Source organism: Macaca nemestrina, chromosome 1 (genome assembly GCF_043159975.1).
Source record: "Macaca nemestrina isolate mMacNem1 chromosome 1, mMacNem.hap1, whole genome shotgun sequence".
Taxonomy (NCBI): Eukaryota; Metazoa; Chordata; class Mammalia; order Primates; family Cercopithecidae; genus Macaca; species Macaca nemestrina.
Genome location: NC_092125.1, coordinates 21,748,763 through 21,764,291, shown reverse-complemented (window position 1 = coordinate 21,764,291; position 15,529 = coordinate 21,748,763). Strand labels below are relative to the sequence as shown.

Here is a 15,529-nt window from a genome sequence, read left to right as displayed (position 1 = left end):
ACCTCCGCCTCCAGAGTTCAAGCAATTCTCCTGCCTCAGCCTCCTGAGTAGCTGGGACTACAGGCACGTGCCACCATGCCCAGCTAATTTTTGTATTTTTAGTAAAGACAGGGTTTCACCAGGTTGGCCAGGATTATCTTGATCTCTGGACCTCGTGGTCCGCCCACCTCAGCCTCCCAAAGTGCTGGGATTACAGGCGTGAGTCACCGCGCCCAGCCTGGCTGCTTTTTTTTCTTAGCAATCACATGCTGGTAGAGGGTTAAAAAAAATCTGTTTATGATTGCTCTCTTTATCCACCTCCCTTTTAGCAGAATGTGTAAGTAACAGATAGTGTAGTCCCACATAGCCCAGAAAATCTACCCATCAAGGTTTAGCTCATCTCAGCCCAGCACCCTGGTCCAAGTGAGGCAAATAAACAGGCAATGTGGTCAACAAACAAAATGAAAAATGGATTCAATGAAAGTTAAGAAAAATAACCAAAAAACTAGTAGGTAAGATGCATTTTAAGGATCTAAAACACATCCTCGTATTAAATGGAGATGGAGGAAAGGGAATTGTATTGAATATGAAGAGACCACCTTTCACTCTCATATGCAAAAGATTGTTTTCCTTTTCAGTTCCTCTGTGACCCCTCCCTATCCCCTCTCACTCTTTTCTACTGCTCTCCGCATCACCTACCATGTGCACACAGCAGGCAGGTTACTTAGTAGGAGCACGCTAAATTTCACAGACCTAAATTAAATTAACTATTCTCAGCCCTTCCTTTCTCAACTTTTTTGGTTGGAGTTACAAGATTTGATCTGATTTTGATCTGAGACACAATGCAATGTGTTTTTATGCAGGCAAAAGTTGGTTCATTTAGGCTAGAAAACTGATGGAACAGAGACACGGGAATGTTAAGAGAGTGAGGGACTGGCAGTAGTGAATTGGGGAAAGGCAATGCCAACAGAATTTTGGCAGTTTTGCTGATTTTTGAAAACATATGCAAGATTAGATTAAAACACTCTTCAAACTAGCAAAAGCTGGGGCCAGATTGTCTCTGCTATAATGTTCAGGCTGGCTGGCACTTTTGACTCTGAATTTCTGTTTAAGTGTCAAGCCTGACCTTTACTCAGTTTAATTCAATTCAATTCAATTCTACAAAAATTATTGAAGCCAACTTTTGCCAGACTACTGCACTAAAAGACCCTAAAAAACATATCATTTAGTGTAAAGATTATTTTTAAACATTAAGAAAAAAATTCCAAGTGAAAGCGATGGTTCTCAGGGCATTTTCCTAGCAAATGGTTTTTCCATCTGACTTTTGTAAGCATGAGCATCAGTTATGACAACAAGCCAGGGTCAGAAAGAAAAGATAAAGGAAGAAAGGCATAAGTTGAAAGAATAAGAAAAGAACAAAAAAAGGGAGAAAAAGAAGTGTAAGGGTTGGAAGCTGGTTCCGAAATCACATTGGTGAGTATCATGAAATTCATCTTTCTTTATTTTCTAATGGGAGGCAGCATGATGTAATACAATGTCCACTGAGTAAGAGTTGAAAGATCTTTCGTGATCTGAATGAGCAACTTCACCTCTCTGAAAGTTATTTTTCTTAAGAGTAAAATGACATAATATGACCTTACATTTTAAAATTGTTCTGAGAGTCCAATTAAGAAGAATTTTTAAAGTCCTTTAGCTACCAAAAATTTAGATTTGAAACTATTTTAGGGACGTGTCTATGTGCTCTTTCATTTTAGTGATCCTTGTCCTAAAGGCTTTTCTCAAGGGGCATCCTGAGACCTGGAGAGATAAAAGAGTATCTCGCAATAGACCAAGGGAAGAGTGACAATTACAGATCACAACCTGAGAGTCCCTGTGGTCTGAGCTCATGGTTGTACTGACTTGTTTTGGTGAACTGTGGCAAAGTGAAAAAGAATGGGATCAGGAAAAGGACAAAGTAAAGATAATAATCACATAAAATGTCTTTAGACTGCCTTTCTCTGAACCTGATGTACCTTCACATCTACTGACAGTATTGTTCCATTATCAGTTTAATGCTGATAGATAAGGGAATTATCTTTATTTTAGCCAAGTTATTTGCATATTATTTGCCAGCAGGGCTGCCATATAAGTGTCCCCGTTTTGTCTGCTGTGCAAAGGTACCAGACACACCAGTGTTAGCCCTGTCTGAAGACTCAGTCTGTCCTTAATCAACAAGAAATCTTGACTCACAAAGCTATTTTGGAGACCAAATCTTGTGCAGCATTGCTACATGAAGTCCTCCATCTAGGATAGAGATGGTCCTAGGCAGTGCTCGGCAGGAGTAAAGGAGTTTGGCTGGTGGCCTCTCATTATCTGAGTGTCTCCACAGGCTGTACACTGCATATTTTCCCTATCCTAGCAGGGCTTCCCCAGCTGGCTGTTATAATTTGGCCCAATATGGTCATTGATAAAGGTCTAGGGGATTTGATATCCAAGGAATACTGCTCTCTTAATAGCGTGTTCCCAAGAATGACAAACTTTCAAACTCCCCAAAGAAGACACTCTGCATGGAATTTTAGCCATTCTGATGAGTTTCATTTCTCTTCACCCTTTATTTTTTTTAGGAATGAGAGGAGAGCTGGCTAGGAAAGGTGTTTGTGTGAAATCTCTAAATTAAAAAGTTGCTTCTATCAGGTCTTCTTTAAATTTCCCCAAACTAGAGCTATATTCTTATTCCAATTCATTCTTAGGCAATATATTCCTTACCTAAGATAAAATGAGTACTAGATTTCAACTTCCAGTGCCTTCCTATAACATGAATGAATGAGTGTGTCTTTAGAATCAGAGCTTCCTGTCGCTTACCAGCTATATGACTCCAGCCAAGTTCTTCAGATATCTACATCTTTGAGACGCAACGCTGCACAGTGATTAAGAGGGGGGGCTGTGAAATCAGAGATTTTAAAGTCAACCACACTTATACTCAAGTCCTACCTCCAGTTTTTTGTAGCCCTAGGCAAAATATTTAACCCCTCATAAACTCAGTTCTGTTATCTGTAACACAAGAAAAGGAGCATTGATTACAACATTGGGTTGCTGTGTGAATTGAATGAATGTGAAGTGGTTAGTCCACATAATATTGCTTCAATTAATAGTAGTTAGCTATTACTACATTCTTTGTCTAAAAAGATCAGAGATTAAAAAGCTCACTCTTAAGATATTGTAAAAACATATAAATAACTATGTAAACATGAAGCTTTTTGTTTTGTTCTGTTTTTGGTGTATCTGGCACATAATTTCTCAATAGCTGATTGTTTTTTTGTTTTGTTGTTGGTTTCTTTTTTTGGTCTTTTTTTTTTTTTTAGACAGAGTTTTGCTCTTGTTACCTGGGCTGAAGTGCAACGGCACCATCTCGGCTCACTGCAACCTCCACTTCCTGGGTTCAAGCAGTTCTCCTGCCTCAGCCTCCCAAGTATCTGGGATTACAAGTATGTGCCACCACACCCGGCTAATTTTGTGATTTCAGTAGAGACAGGGTTTCACCATGTTGGTCAGGCTGATCTCGAACTCCTGACCTCAAGTGATCTACCTGCTGTGACCTCCCAAAATGTTGGGATTACAGGTATGAGCCACCATGCCTAGCCTTCAATAGCTGATTGTTGAATGAATAAATGCTTGTGGATGCCATATGTTGAACTTTATCAAACACTGCTTCTCTCTTTGTCTGTTTTCCCTTTAATTTATATTTCGTCTTTTTCTTGTTCTTTTCTCCTGGCTTCTGTTTTTGTTCAATACAAACCACACTTTCTTGTCAAACCATGGTCTTAATTGTTCTCATTCTTACTTTTCAAACACATCAGTAACCATTTTCATCTACAGGATTGGTTCCCTAAATCCAGTCAAATGATCTCCTCTCTTCCTCTTTACTCTTTCCTTAGGCAGAATTTTTCAGTCCTAGGATTCCCTACAGGGCCTGATAATTGCATTTACTAATCAGATTTAGTAAGATTTACTTATTTGTTAAACTGAGTTGAGACTGAGACAGTGGTGGTGAGGTTGTTCCAAGACCTTGAACAATCACGTCCCTCAATTAGGTGGCTAATTTTTATATACAGGCAATTGAATCAAAAGTCAGAATAACAGTTGTTTCAATTAAAATCATTTAAATAGACAAGCCTCAACTATCCATTAAAAGTAAAATATTTTCTAAAATAGGATATGTTATTTTATAATATAACCTTGACCCACTGACTTGTAGACACACAAATGAGGTGTTTTAAGTTGAAATAATTTTTGTTAATTTTTAAAATAAAGGTAGATGTAAAGATTACTTCAAAGACCTGTGTTTACAACTCCCCAATATTCAGGCTTTTAGCCTGTGTACAAAAGTCTTCCTCACAGTGTCTCAAGTTTCTAGCAAAGCACTTTATGAATTTTCTAGGTGCCTCTGCATACTGTGTTTTGTTCAGAGATGTAGTTAAGATTTGACTTAATTGCTCCAGTAACCTGATTCCCTTTTACCTGCCAACAGAACATACAGATTGCCGTAGAAATGTCACCAGTGAATTCAAATGAGTAAAAATGGAATTTCCAAGCCAATGCTGAATAAGTAAAACTGCCCACATCATGATTAGGTAGAAACATAGGTGAGATCCAGACTCCTACTGAAAATGTAAAGAAAATGAAAAGACATGCTTCAATTTTTAACTAGATTGGAAAAGATCAAGTTCTAATATCGGATATCAGAGGTCAAGCAAAAAATCTTAGGTGAAAAGGTAATAACTTCATTCCCTATCTAATGACACATAACTCATCCCTACGAAGCAAAAAACAAAAGAATGAGGAACAAGGCATATTATCACTTCCAGTTGCCCTCCAATAACCTAGTAGACATTTGAGCACTTTATTCATTGAAAGAATTTTTTGGTTGTTCCAGCAATTACTGGCTTTGGAATTTCTATATATGAGAGACTTAAAAGTAGAAAGTGGAGGAGAGAAGGAATTGGAAGTGTCCAAGAACATATTTATAGCATGCTATATAAGACTGAGTAAACATTACGATTTCATGTTTTTAAAAAAATGAAATGGGGGCCAGGCACAGTGGCTCACGTCTGTAATCCCAGCACTTTGGCAGGCCAAGGCAGGTGGATCACGAGGTCAGGAGATCGAGACCATCCTGGCTAACATGGTGAAACCCCGTCTCTACTAAAAATACAAAAAAAATTAGCCGGGCGTGGTGGCGGGTGCCTGCAGTCCCAGCTAATCTGGAGGCTGAGGCAGGAGAATGGCGTGAACCCGGGAGGCGGAGCTTGCAGTGAGCAGAGATGGCGCCACTGCACTCCAGCCTGGGCAGCAGAGCCAGATTCAGTCTCAAAAAAAAAAAGGGATGAGGAAGATGGAGGTACTCCTTGGTGGCACCTCTGGTCAACCCAGTTACCCCCACCTCAAAGCTACCATTTGTGTGATACTTCACTGTGAAGTCCAGCAAGGAAGATTGCTCTGGACAGACTTTAGATCCCCTTCACAGTGGAAACACTTTAATTTACTATCCTTACAATGTACTTAACACATTTGAATTACAGTTTACTTCAACTACATTTATTGAGTGTCTACTTTGTGTGCAGGTGCATGGTAGAAACTGGCACCACAAGGATAAATTAGATATAGCTTCTCTTCTTAGGTAGCATTTAGTTTAGTGAGACAACCATATAAGCAGATAGTCCTCTAAAATTTAATAAAGGTCATAACAGAGTTAGACACACTGCCACTGAAAAACATGATAATTTGAGTGCCAGTTGAAAGAAAAAGTAAAGGAAAATCTAATTGAAAAAAGAATACATATTAGTGAAAGTAGCATCTTTTTTTCCAAATTACAAAGACACTTCATAGCAACTACTAATTATATAGTTATAATTTCCATTAATAAATATACCAGATGTGTTAAACTTATAAAGAATTTTTTTCCTTCAGATTTGTGAGGCAAAAAGAGAGTTCCCATTTAACCCTTGCCATTCATTCATCTCTTGTCATTTATTATTTAACAGCTATTATGTATCAGGCCCCAAACTAGGCTTCTTACTTGTTTTATAATTAATTTCCACAAAGTCATCAAAAAGCAATTTAAACTCCATATATGTAAGTTGAGCATTGCAATTTTTTACAGGGTTATTATGAAGCTTATAGGTCATACAGCAATATAAATATCTGTATCTTTTTACTACTATAACATATAAAATTGTATATACAAGAACAAAATGCCCAGGATTTCCTAATTTTCCTAAATTCATGAGCCTCTTATCTTCTACTCATTGCTACCTAAAGCTCCCTGACACCTACTCTTTCTCAATTATTTACTCCAGGCTCAACATAATATCACGTTAAGAACTTCCGGCTTCCATTTGGAATGTATAACAATGTAATGAGCATTGTTCTCATCCTAAAAACAAGAAAAAGCCAGATAATCTATAAATCATAACGTTTCTTGAACCCATTAGAGAGCCGAGGTCAAAGGACAATTAACTTGCTTGACATCTAAAGAAGGACAGGTGTCTCCAACAAAGGTAGGAGCCAAGCACATGCCTTCCAGTGGCAGAGCACATGCCATATAAGCTGGCAGGAAAATAATTCCACTTAATTTTTTAAATTGCTAACAGTCAAGTGTGGGCTGGAGGGAGAGTAAAAGACCAGTTGCTGTGATACAAGAGTAACTTGCAGCACTTGCAGGCACTTATCCATGGATCTCACAGCTCACAGGAAAGATTGGGGCAGGGAAAGTTTCTGAGATAAGTGGTTTTTTTTTTTTTTTTTTTTTTATGGTGCAGACCTGGGAGATGGAGAACAATAAGTGCCACAGAAGATTCCTACCCAGATCCTCACTGAACACATACTAAGCTACAGAAATTTGAAACTAGTGGTACTCTAGATCAACAACAAAACTCAACCCAGACTAGCTCCAGATAGACTGACTAAATCCCTCACAGTAAATGTCTAGCAGACGTGTGCTTATTTCCAGAAATAAATACTATTTAACTGAGTCTCTCTTGACCTACATAAGAGGTTTCATTTTCAAACAAAAATTATGAGCAAGAAAAATAATGTAAGTAAAACAATACATTGTTAACAGACAAAATAATCAACAAAACAATGTGCAGATATGATAGATATTGAAACTCTCAGATAGGGGGTTTACAGTAACTATGACTAGTATATTAAAGACTAGTGGAAAGGTGGACAGCATACAGAAACAGATGAGGAGTTTCAGTAAAGAATGAATATTATGAGAAAAAATGGCAATGTAATAACTAAAAAAACCTTGGTAACGTGTATAAAGAAAACTGAGTGAAAAGTGGACTTGAATTTCAGTACGTAAAAAACAAAAATAAAATTATACAAACATTATGTCAATAGATACAATACTGAAATACAAACTGAAAACTGAGATGAAAAGATAATAGAGCATTCAAGATTTGTGATATAATATCAAATCATCTAATATATGTACAACATGAATCATAAAAGAAGAAAAATGAAGCAAGAGAAATATTTGAAATAATAAAGGCCAAGATTTTCTAAAATTAATGAAAGACATTTAAACACATATCCAAAATCCCCAGAGATCACCAAGCAAGATAAACACATATGCATACACAAACATCTATAAATATATTATATTCAAAATGTGAAAAATCAAACATTAAAAGAACATCTTTAGGGCAGCTAGATATCCCTCCTTCTACCCAAAATAAAATACATTGCATACAGAGGAACAAAGAAAATAATTACATGAAATATTTCATGAGAAACTATCCATCTAGAAAACAATGTAATGACAGCTTTAAAGCACCGACAGACTGTCAACTAAGAATTGTATACCCAGTTGAAACAACTTCCAAAAATAAAGAGAAACGCAGAGTTTTTATGAGTCAAAGAGGAATTCACAAGATAAGTATTATGGATGATTCGTGAAAAATAGATGATTTAATTAGATAGAATTTCATAAAAAGGGTAAGAGTTTATTGGGAATATAGGCTTTCAACAAACTATGAAATGGGAAAGGATTTAGGAGGGCACTAGGAGAAAAGAAATAGGAAATAAGACTTCCGTAAAGATGATGCTGCTTGGGGAAACCTCTTCCCAAAGAGGACTCTGTTAAATTGGTCTGACATTAGCAAATTAAGAAGTAAGAAGGAAGGGAAGGGAAGGGGAAGAGGAAAGAGAAGGGGAAGGGGAAGGGGAAGAGGAAAGGGAAGGGGAAGGGAAAGAAAAGGAAGGGGAAAGGAAGAGAGAAGGGAAGGGGAAAAGAAGAAGAAAAGAAAGGAAGGAAGGAAGGGAGGAAGGGGGAAGGGAGGAAAGGAGGGAGGGAAGGAGGAAGGGAGGGAGGGAGGGAACGAAGGAAGGACGGAAGGAAGGAAGGAAGAAAGAGAGAGAGAGAGAGAGAGAGAGAAAGAAAAAAAGAAAGAAAGAAAGAAAGAAAGAAAGAAAGAAAGAAAGAAAGAAAGAAAGAAAGAAAGAAAGAAAGAAAGAAAGAAAGAAAGGAAGGAGAGAGAAAGAAAGAATCCTAGTGTAACAGGTAGTTAGGAGATATGTTTCCCTTTTCTGCGTGGCTCTGTGTTGTGAAATCAGCCCAGCAGCTGAGTGGTGGCTCCTATCTCCTTCATTATCATAGAGTAGAAGACTTATTCTGGTTAGATTTGGCAGATGATGAGCATTGGCAAATTCCATCTTCTCTGGCTTTGGGCGGTAGATGCAGCATGGTAGCAACATGAGATGTCCTCAATACAAACACACACACAGAGACACACACCACACACTTGTGTCGTTCCTGCTATAGGGAGGATCCATTTAGAGCAACTGGTAAGAGTTTCCCACCAAGTTTATAATTCTCTTCTCCACAGTGCAAATTTTCTGCCCTCAGGAGCATCAAAGAAAGCCTCAAAGAGGGCCCTGCCAGGGTCAGACTTCAACTTCAATTGGATCTGACTGGTTGGGGTGAGAGGTATGTTGAAAACATTGCGGTTATTACTTAGCAATTAGTGGAGGCTAATAGCTGAGATTGATACCAAAAGTAGCAGAACAGCCAGATTTTGTTAATAACAGGGATATCAGAAAGAAAACGTTAAAGAGAGCATAGCTAAAACCACAGATATTGCTGGTGGTCAGAAACATTTTGTGCATACCCAAGTTTGGAAACTGTAAGGACCAACGTCAGAGGCTGCGAACTGCAGAGGATATAGACTTCGCTAAATTAGTCCAACTGAGTCACTAAAAAACAAGTAAATAAATAGACAACAAAAACAATGGCTTCAGAGGGAAAAGGGCCAATATTTAGAGTTCCTACAACACATTATCTAAAATCTCCAGTTTTCCACAGTAACAAAATGAGACATCAAGAAAAAACATAAAACCAAGAAGGTGTGACTCATCTATAGAAATAAAAAGCAGACAATAGAAACTGCCCGGCAGGGGGTGAGAAGTTGTATACAACAAGAAAAGATTACAAAATGACTTTTGTAAATATTTTCAAAGATCTAAAGGGAACTATGTTTAAATCATTAGTAGAAAAGATGATGGCAATAACTCAACACACAGGAAATATCAATAAAGAAATGAAAATTATTTAAAAGAACCAAATGGGCATTCTGAAACTGAAAGTACAATAATTACAATAAAAAATACACAAAGAACCCAACAGTAGACATGAGATGGCCAGAAAAAGTCAGTGAACTTGAAGATAGATCATAGAGATGATAAAGTCTGCAGAACAGAGACGAAACAGAATTAAGAATAATGAAGAGAGTCTCAGAGAAATGCAGGACACCATCAAGTATACCCACATAAGGGGAGTATCAGAAAAAAAAAGAAATAAAATTTAAAAATTTGAGAAAACAATTATAAAACCTTCCCAAATTTGATGAAAAACACTAATCTATACATTCAAGAAGCTCAACAAACTCCAAGAATGATAAACATGAAAGGATCTATATTAAGATGCATTAATTGTAGGCAAAATGTTAAAAGACAAAGACATGGAGAAAACCTTAAAAGCAGTAAGAGAAAACCAATTCATCAGATATAAGGATTTCCAATAAGATTAAGAGCTCATTTTCATCAGAAGCAGTGGGGGTCAGTAGGCAGTAAACAGACATATTTAAAGTGCCGAATAAAAGAGTATGAACACCAAAAAACCTATATCCAGTAAAAGTATTTTTGAAAAACAAAGCCAAAACAACAAAAACAACAACAACCCAGATGAAAACAGAGAGATTTCGTTCCTAGCAAACTTGTAAGAAATAAGAAAGGAAGTTGTTTTGTTTAAACACAAGTGACATCAGAAAGTAATTCCTATGTACACATAAAAATCAAGAACACTGAAAAAGGTAATTATGTAGGTAATTATGAATGACAGTATAACTGAATCGTTCTTTTCATTTCTTCTCTTATTTAAGGAGTAATTGTATAAAACAATATACATATAATTGCATTGTTAGGCTTGTGGCATATAGAAATGTAATATATTGGTTAAAAAAATAGCACAAAGGAGACAGGTGGAAACAAAGCTGTGTGGAAGTGAGAAATGGAAGTGAGAAAATGCAGTGAATGGTGACTCAAATACAGACTATGAAATGAAGAGAACAAAAAAGTGGTAAAGATGAAAGTTAATATAACACCATAAATACAGACTTGTTTGATTTCTGTATTGTATTAGTCTATTCTCACACTGCTATAAATAACTACCTGAGACTGAGTAATTCATGAAGAAAAGAAGTTTAATTGACTCACAGTTCTACAGGCTTAATAGGAAGCATGGCTGGGAGGCCTCAGGAAACTTACAATCATGGCAGAAGGCAAAGGGGAAGTAAGCACATCTTACCATGTCTGAGCAGGGGAGAGAGAGAGGGAGGAGGTGTCACACACTTTAAGCCATCAGATCTCATGAGAACTCAATATCATCAGAACAGCATGGGGAAAATTCATCCCTACAATCCAGTCACCTTCTACCAGGTCCCTCCTCTGACACTGGGAATTAAAATTTCATGAGATTTGGGTGGGGACACAGAGCAAAACCATATCACCTTCCTTCTCTCACCTTCTTTAAAAGAGAAAAATGCATATATTAAGCATAAAAATGTATGACTGGGTTTCTAACATATATAGACACACCAAGTATAAAAATGAAAGAATACAGCTATACAAGTAAAGTTTTCCTATCATATTAGAATTAAGATAGTATAAATCTGAAGTAGATATGCAAGGGAGAGGGTGGGAGGAAGGAGAGGAGCAGAAAATATAAGTATTGGGTACTGGGCTTAATACCTGGGTGATGAAATAATCTGTACAACAAACCCCCACAACATGAGTTCACCAATGCAACAAACCTTCACATGTATTCCCAAATCAAAACAAAAGTTAAAAATAAAATAAATAAGGTAAAATATACTACAATGCTATAGTAACCTAATTAGCATGGTAGTGACATAAAAACAGACATACAGACCAATGCAACAGAATGAAGGACCCAGATATAAATCCACGCATTTATAGACTACTCGCTTTTGACAAAGGCTCCAAGAACATATAGTGGAGGAAAGGACATTCTCTTTAATAAATAAGCAGAGGCAGAAGAATGAAACTAGATCCTGCTCGTTGACCCTACACAAAATCAGATCAATGTGGATTGAAGACAAATCTTATATCTGAAACAATGAAGTTACTAGAATAAAACATTTGTGAAATGCTGCAGGACATTGGTCCGGGCAAAGATTTTTTGCGTTTGACCTCAAAAAGCACAGGGAACAAAAACAAAAACAGACAAATGGGATTATATCCAGCTAAAAACTTCAGCATAGCAAAAGGAAACAATCAACAAATTGGGAGAAAAAACAATCCACAGAATGGGAGAAGTAAGTACTTGTAAACTACCCATCTGACAAGGGATTAATAATCAGAATATATGAAGAGTTCAAATAACTAAATAGCAAAAAACAACTAATTTAATTTAAAAAATGTGCAAAAAATCTGAACATTTTTCAAAAGAATATATACAAATGGCCAATATGTACATAAAAAATGCTCAACATCATTATTCATCAGAGAAATGCAAATAAAACTACAATGAGATATCATCTCACCCCAATTAGAATGGCTTTTATAAAAATACAGGAAATAACACATGCTGGCGAGGATGTGGAGAAAGGGGAAGTCTCATACAACGTTGGTGGGAAAGTAAATTAGTACAGCCACTATGAATAACAGTATGGCATTTCCTCAGAAAACTAAAAATAGAACTATATATGATCTAGCAATTCCACTACCGAGTTTATATCCAGAAGAAAGGAAGTCAATATATTGAAAAGGTATCTGCATTCCCATGTTTATTGCAGCACTTTTTCCAATAGCCAAAATATGGAATCAACCTAAGTGTCCATTAGCAGATGAATGGATAAAGAAAATGTGGTACATATACACAATGGAATATTATTCAGCCATAAAAAATCCTGTTATTTTCAGCAACATGGGTGGACCTGGAGGTAATTACGTTAAATGAAATAAGACACGCATAGAAAGACAAATAGCACATGTTCTCACTCATATGGGGAGCTAAAAATGTGGATCTCATGAAGATAGAGAGAAGATTAATAGTTATCAGAGGTTCAGAAGATTGAGGGAAGCAGGGATAAAGACAGGTTTGTTAATGGGTACAAGAACACACTTAGAATAACTGGTGTTTGATAAATCAGTAGGGTGACTATAGTTAACATTAATCAGTTGTACATTTCAAAATAGCTAGAATAATTCAAATATTTCTATCATAAATAAAAGAATATTTAAGGTGATAGATATCCCAATTATGTTGATTTGATTATATGATTGCATCAAATTATCACGAGTAACCCTAAAATATGTACAATATGTATTTAAAAATTAAATAAAAATTTTTAAATGGATCACAGAACCAAATGCAAGCATTAAAACTATAAATATCTGGCTGGGCACAGTAAGTAGTTCATGCCTGTAATTCCAATATTTTGGGAGGTCAAGGCAGGGGGATCACTTAAACCCATGGGTTTGAGACCAACCTGGGCAACATAATGAGCCTGCTTCATCTCTACAAATGATAAAAATATGAATTAGGCAGGGTTGCACACACTTGTGGTCCCAGCTACTCATGAGGCTGAGATAGAAGGATCTGGTCACCTGACCCCGAGCGATCACAGCTGCAGTGACCCGTGATTGCGCTGCACTCCAGCCTGGACAACAGACTGAGACACCATCTCAGAAAAGAAAAGCAAAAATTAAAAAACACAAAAATCGAGGAAATCTCCATAACTCTGGTTGGACAGTCCTCTTAGATATGACAACAAAAGTGAAGGAAACAAAACTAAAAATTAAGTGGAATTGATCAAAATAAAGATTCATGCTTCAGATGATACCATCAGAAAATGAAAATACAATCTATAAAATAGAAGGTTATCTCAAATCACATATCTGATAAGGGTGCTGCATGCAGAATATATTAATATAAAGTATCCTTGCAGCTCAACAAAAAGATAAGCATCACAATTTAAAAATAGTAAAGGATATGAATAGATATTCCTTCAAAGAAGACATACAAATGGCCAATAAGCACATTCAAGCCAAAATGCAAATCAAAATCACAGTAAAATATCCCTTAACACTCAATAGAAATGTTAAAACCAAAGACAGACAATGACAAGTGTTGTCAAAGATATGAAGAAATTGGAGTCCTCGTACATTGCTGGTGGGAACATGAAATGGTGCAGATGCTTTGGAAAACAATTTGGCAGTTTTACAGAAAATTTGAACAGAATTAACATGTGACTTAGCAATTCTCCTCCAAGGATGAAATGAAGAGAAATCAAAACATACATCCATGCAAAAATCTTGCAGGTGAATGTTCATAGCAAACTTATTTAAAATAGGCAAAAGGTGGGAACAATTTAAATGTGAATCAATTGAGGAAATAAATAAACCATCAATTGATGAAATAAATAAACCATCTCTCTACTATTATTTGATATTAAAAAGGAATGCAAAACTGATAGATCCACAACATTAGATGAACTATAAAAATATTACGCTAAATGAAAGAAGCTAGTCTCTAGAGACCATATATTGTGTAATTCTATTCATATAAAATGTCAAGAATAGAAAAATCTGTAGAGATAGAAAGTAGATTAATGGTTGCCCAGGGCTGGGAGCTGGAAGTGGGATGAGAAGTGGAAGGGATTGGAGAATGACTGCTAATGGGTATGTAGTTTCTTTTGGATGCAGCAAAAAATGTTGTAAAATTATACCGTAGTAAATAATTATACAACTCTATAAGAACACTAAAAACCACTGAATTGTACACTTCAAATGAGTGACTTTTATGATTTGTGAACTGTCTCCCTCTCTATACGGCTATTTTTAAAAAGAAAGGGAGAGGGAAAGGGAGAAAGAGAGAATATTAAAGGAAAAAAGATGTGAAAGTTCCAAATATACTTTAGTTTGGCTGAATTTGGCTGAAACATATGTTGCATAGGGTTGATGTTAAAGGTTTACAAACACAGTTGAGACCAGCTGTAGAAAAATGTGGAAAGCTGTCTTAAACGCTAAGGAAGGAGTCTGCATTTATCAAATAGGTGATGGATCCTTATTTTATAAAGACAATATGTAAAATCAGGAGAAAGTAGCACTATCCTTGTTTTACAAAAATCGTATGTGTAGCAGATGAGCATAGAATGGAGGGGGAAAATAGTGTAGCCTGAGAGGCCAGGAAGGATATGAAAATAATCCAATTGAGAAGTGATACATGTCATTCTAATGGTTCACCTAGAATCCAACACAATGTTTCCCTTTGGTTTTGGAGTCAAAGTACATCTACATTACTCTCCATGCACCTGTTTGGTATTTAGAATAAAGATAATCAAAATATGTTTTCTGATAATATTTCCAACATACAGTATTTCCAACATACAATCCACCCCAACACTAAGTGAAGTTATCTAGGGCTATTTCATCATTGTTTCCTCTGTCCATGCTATTCTACTATAGCTGTGTGGGAATGGACTACAACACGGTGCTTAAAAGACTTCAGCAGACCTTGTCAACTATTCAGCTGTAACTCTTGCCTTTGTCCTCCTACAACAAGACAATGCAAGATACACAACACAATGTCAAACACCATAGTTATGCATTTAATAGTTATTACTGTCATATATAAGCTATGCCAAATGTCAAATTTATGCTTCTGATTCTAGAACCATTCAGATGGTTTCTGAGAACTTGGGTATGACCACACTTCACTGTTATTCTGATTGACCGACCTATGCTATCTAAACCAAATTTAAGACACCATTGCTCATTTCTGACACAGGTATAAAGGAATGAGGTGTTACTCCCTTTGAGTAAAGAGTACATGCTATGACTTTTCAGTTTTCACTGTTTCAGCATTAACCAGTGCTTTCATGAGTTCCCTCGCTGTTAGTTAAAAGAAATATAATTTTCCTTCAGATTTATTTTTCTAATATGAATTCCCATCTTATATTGCTAAATATTTCAGACAATGGAAATG

General features: G+C 36.4%; 1 long non-coding RNA gene across 1 annotated transcript in view; it reads right to left on the bottom strand.

The window, feature by feature from the left end:
• LOC139356472 (uncharacterized) overlaps positions 1-15,529 on the bottom strand; it is a 274,354-nt gene that overhangs the window by 5,920 nt on the left and 252,905 nt on the right. Inside the window, exon 2 of the long non-coding RNA XR_011608443.1 lies at positions 2,821-2,899. This is a non-coding gene — a long non-coding RNA (uncharacterized lncRNA). The remainder of the gene's footprint in view (positions 1-2,820; positions 2,900-15,529) is intronic.